The sequence below is a fragment of the Nannospalax galili genome, unplaced genomic scaffold (genome assembly GCF_000622305.1).
Source record: "Nannospalax galili isolate Female #2095 unplaced genomic scaffold, S.galili_v1.0 scaffold6044, whole genome shotgun sequence".
NCBI lineage: Eukaryota > Metazoa > Chordata > Mammalia > Rodentia > Spalacidae > Nannospalax > Nannospalax galili.
The window spans coordinates 53,575-58,788 of record NW_008351071.1 but is presented as its reverse complement, the minus strand read 5'-3'; the positions used below and the strand labels follow the sequence as shown (position 1 = coordinate 58,788).

The 5,214-nt window shown below is 42.7% G+C and overlaps 1 long non-coding RNA gene and 1 pseudogene across 1 annotated transcript in view; one reads left to right on the top strand and one right to left on the bottom strand.

The window, feature by feature from the left end:
• The first annotated feature begins 1,361 nt into the window (after positions 1-1,361).
• LOC103746025 overlaps positions 1,362-5,214 on the top strand; it is a 15,469-nt gene continuing 11,616 nt past the window's right edge. Inside the window, exons 1-3 of the long non-coding RNA XR_607779.3 lie at positions 1,362-1,541; positions 4,171-4,275; positions 4,430-4,501. This is a non-coding gene — a long non-coding RNA (protein Hook homolog). The remainder of the gene's footprint in view (positions 1,542-4,170; positions 4,276-4,429; positions 4,502-5,214) is intronic.
• LOC115066785 lies at positions 3,300-3,420 on the bottom strand (annotated as a pseudogene).

Below are 5,214 nucleotides of genomic sequence, written 5' to 3'. Positions count from 1 at the left end.
TGGCACACGCCTTTAATCCCAGCACTTGGGAGGCACAGGCAGGTGGATCTCTGTGAGTTCAAGGCTAGCCTGGTCTACATAGTGAGTTCCAGGCCACCTGGGGCTACAGGAAGACCCTGTCTCAAAAAGACCAAAAGAAAAAAAAATCCTGAGCCAGGCATGGTGGTGCACACTTTTAATCCCAGCACTTGGGAGGCAGAGGCAGGTGGATCTCTGTGAGGCTGGGGCCATCCTAGTCTACATAGTGAGTTCCAAGCCATCTGGGGCTACAGGGAGACAAACAAAACAAAAAGATCCTGAGTAAAAAGTAGTGACCAAAATAAGTCACACTACAAATTAATTAGCAAGACAAAAAAGAAAAATGGTTTTTTTTGGTCTTTTTTAAGACAGCATCTTCCTGTAGCCCTAGTTCCAGCTGGCCTGGAACTCTCTATGTAGACCAGTCTGGACTCAATCTCCCAAAGCTCCCTGATGGGATTAAAGACACGCACCACTGCACCCAGCATAAAAGACACTTTGACCAGGTAATTCCAGCCAGTTTAGAGGCCAGGGCAGGAGAATTATACATTCAAAGCCATCCTGGACAGTCTCTGAAACCTTATCTCAAAATAAAAGGTAAAAATCAGGTCTGGGGTTAATATAGGTCAGGGTAGAATGCTTAGGTTCAGTCCCCAATACAAAAAATAAATTCTGAGGATACCTGTAGAAACGTGGACTTCAGCTAAACACTACCAGTCTTATGGAAGTGTTGTATTCGTTACTTCTTTGTTGCTGTGGTAAAACATGATGGCCAGGGCAGCTTATAGAAGGAAGAATTTATTGGATTTACAGATCCCCTGTGGCTGGAAGGCATGTCAGGAGGCAGCCAGAGCAGAAAGCTGAGCACTCACATCTTTAAGCAAGCACAGGGAGCAGACAGAGGAAACTGGAAATGGAATGGGGCTATGAACCGTAGGCTGGCCATCGTCATGCACACCTTTAATCCCAGCACTTGGGAAGCAGAGACAAGCAGATCTCTGTGAGCTAGAAGCCAGCCTGATCTGTGTAGAGAGTTGCAGGCCAGCTGGGCAGCTGGGGTTACAGGGAGACCCTGTCTCACAAAAGACCAAAAAAGAAAAGAATGGACTATGAACTCTCAAAGCTGGCCCTCAGGTGACCCAGTGAGGTGCTTCCTCCACCAAGACCGCACCCCTTAGGACTTCATGACTGCCCCAGACAGCGCCACCACCTGACCAAGTGTTCAAACTCTTGGCTCTATAGGGGCATTCACATTCAAACCACTACAAACACCATGACCAGAAGTGAATTGTGGAAGAAAGAGTTTGTTTTAGCTTACGATTCCAGGAGCCTAAGAGTCCATCATGGCGGGGAGGCATGGCCACAGGCAGCCAGAGCTGAAAACAGAGAGAGAACTGGAAGTGGGGCCAGACTATGTAAGTCTCAAAACAGACCCCAAGTTACGTGCTTCCTCTGGCAAGGTCGTACCTCGTAAAGATTCCATGGCTGCTCAAACAGCGCCACCAACTGGGCCCATATACCAGGTATGCAAATAATTGAGCCTATAGGGGAAGAGTTCTCATTGAAACCAGCACAGTTGTGGTTTTCATACAGATGGTAATAGTATTATGATGTAGCATCAGATTTTAAGTAAATGCGTACTGAAGTATTTAAAGATTATGTGTCATCGGATCTGTGAATGGTTGTTTTATGTGGATGTGGGGGTGAGGGAGAGAGATGATATGTGGTGATGGAGTGTGAACTGTTTTGAGGTCTCTGTATTTGAACGTTTGGATAGTAAAAAAAAATACTGGTGAAAGACAAAATGACCTCCTAGAAATCCTCCAGTGAGTCAGCTGGAATTGCATCCCATGTTTGTGCTTCAGCCACACTACTGTCTGCAGCCAAGGGTTGGCGGAGATAAAATGGGAAAGCGCTGTCAATAGTGTCTCCTTAGCTGTGCTTCCCAAGCCAGAGTTGTTTGATTTATGGAATTTAAAAGTTGCATCAATTTTATTTGATACATTGATTTTTAGAGAAATATTATTGATTCAAGAATTTCATACAATGAATTTTGATTATATTCAAACCTCATCCCCCATCTGCACCCTCACCCCATCACCCCCAACCCCTGATGTCATGTCTTCTATTAGAAAATGAAAAACTCCGTCCATCTTACAGAACACTTTTAAGCAGGATACTAGAGAAATCATATCTCGTTAGCTTGTTGGTGATCTATAATTCCTATACAGATGTATGCCAAAGTAGGGCCCACTCTCCTTTGTACGTGATTTTGGGTCAAGATACTCCCGGGTTTCTTGGAATGGAATTTTCATTCTTAATTTCTGTTTCTCTTACACACTGCTTAGGAAGTCAAGTAGGAATTTCTCTTTCTCAGCTGTCAGGAATGCTCAGTTTTCCTCATCAGAGTCGTTTATTTGCAACCTTTGCATGCAGGTTACTTTGGCTGTTTCTGGGCCTCACTCAGTACAGTGACCCCAGTGTGGACCAAGGCATTCTCCAACAGGTTGATTCTTCAGAAGGTTTTACTATGGATAAACACAGAAGCTAGATCCTCACGGCGGGCAGCATTTAGCTCACCTCCAGTCCAAAATTATCTGAATGGCAGTTGGGAAGCTTCACAAGACAACATTACACCAGTGTCCTCTACTTTATTTTCTGAAATCTGTAGACTTCTCAGTTTCCTGTTACTGAGGACTGTGGCCAGGACTTGATAGCCACTGGGTGATGTTGATGGTCAGCCAGCCATGGTTCCACTAGGACGTGTGGGGTAGGTAAGCGGACCAGCCCCCCATTTGGATGACCATGCTGGCAAGGCTCTGCCCTGCCGTCCGCTGCCATCTTTGTGGGTGGCCAGGTCAGCTCCGTCCTGCTGGGGTACGTGGGTGGCCTGCCAGTGTGGCTCCACCATCTTGGCTCCCCACTTATTTTACCTATTACTTGCCAAGTCCTGAGTTCAGAATTTTGAAATAAGTATAGAAGCATCAAGATTCTTTATAAAATGCAGAGCTGCTATGCCACCATCACTCCAGCTGCGCCTCCATCTTGGCTCTCCGGCTATTTTCTTTCTTACTGCCAAATTCTGAATTCAGAATTTTGAAATCGATATAAAAGCTCCTATGATCCGGTTAAATATTCCTCTTCTGTGATAAGGCTCTTCACGTGTCCTTTGTACACATACAGTCTCTTGGGAGTCATGCGCCCCAGCCTGAGGCTGCCTAGGGCCTGCCTCATTCCTACACTGTCTTTTCTCTCAACACCATCACTCCACGCTGTCTTGTCGTGTTCCTTCTTGTATGTATCAAGACTCGTACTGAACAGGGAGTTCTGGGTTGCAAAAGAGGATTTATTTTTCCATCTGTCCTTCATGCCTTTTTCCACCCATTGAACAAATACACAAAGTACTAAATTTTATATGTTTACATTTTAAAATATCCTTTTAGCGTTTGATTCTCATAGGTTATCTCATAGGTTAGTCTCAAAGGATAACTTTGGGGTTGTTTTTTGTTGTTGTTTTAGTTTTTTGATACTAGGAATCAAACCCAGAACTCTATGCATGCCGAACCAGTGTTATCTGTTTCTAGTTCAGTCATTCGATTTCGGGACACACACACCTCCTCCTCCCAGTACTGGGAATACCTAGGGACCCATGTATTTTAGACATGCTTGATACCACAGACTAACTGCTTTTTTAGATGTTAGATTCTTTTTTTTTTTTTTTTTTTTTTTTTTTTTTGAGAGAGACAGGGTCTTCCTGTACCTCCAGCTATTCTGGAACTCCCTATGAAGACCAGGCTGTCCTGACTCCCCAGTACTGGGACTAAAGCTATGTAGACCAGACTGGCCTTGAGCTCACAGAGATCTGCCTGCCTCTGCCACCTGAGGGCTGGGATTAAAGGTATGCACCACCATGCCTGGCTAAACTTGAGACTTTTTATTTTATTGTTGGGTTTTCTGTATGTAGTATGTGTGCATATGTGCACGTATGTGGGGGTATAATGTTGTACATGTGTACACATGCATGTGGAGGCCAAAAATTGGACACTGGGCATCTGAGCTCAGTCCTTACTCCTGCTTACACAGCAGGTGCTTTACTGATTGAGCTGTCTTCCAGGCCAAGTCATTTCAAGTTTTCTTTGATTACTTTTGCAGGTTATCCGTACTTTAGATCCTAAACAGAACCAAGGGGCAGCACCAGAAATACAAGCTCTTAAAAATCAACTCCAGGAACGAGATCGACTCTTCCATTCATTAGAAGTGAGTGACTTCACTGTGTAATAAAACACTGGGGTTCTTTGTTTGGTATATTCTAAGATCCTTGATCTATTATACAATTATACCCTTAGATTTAGAGAATTGTGTGTTCTTTTTATTAAATTCTTTCATATCTTTACATGTGCCTGTGCTTCAGAAAGAATATGAGAAAACCAAGAGTCAAAGAGACATGGAGGAGAAATACATCGTTAGTGCCTGGTACAATATGGTAAGAAACAGCATTTCAGAACATAATGCAAGGTTTAGTGATGTGTTGTTATTTTGCCTTTGCTGTAGAAGTAACGCTACCGAAAGAATCTGAAAGTAATTGCTGTCCTAACATACACTAACAAAGCCTCTGTGTTGACCTTAGGACTGAAAAGCCTCATAAATGGTGCAAAAATGTCACTATCCCTAGAGAATAGAAAATAGCCATTAGGTTTTGTTCCTCAGAGCTGTTGTTGTGAAGAAGCATTAAGATCTAAATGCAGTAAAGTAGTTCCTGCTCTCTGGGGCCGGGGGGCAACACTATTTTTAAGTATTACAATTGGTTCTACCTCTTAAAGGTAGTGTCCCCAACCTTAAAATATAGTTTGACCTTTGCTAAAAATTCATTCATTTCATAGCATATTGTATCTATTTTTACATCATGTTGGTTAAAGTTTAAGATTTTAAAATTTTTCAAAAAGAAGAAATCATTCTGAATTAGGATATTATTAGCAGCAATTTCTTGAAAATAGAAAAAGAACCTAGAATATTTAAAGGATTTCTTTCGGGAAATAGAGTTCACGCTCAGTGTTCTGTCTCTTCCCTGAAGCTTAGTATTCTCTTCATATTCTCAGTCTCATAGCCCAGAACCTCAGTTCTTCTTAGTAATTTCATATTCTTGATGATTTTTGTGACTTGACACATTGTTTCTTATGGAACCAGATTTATTTATTC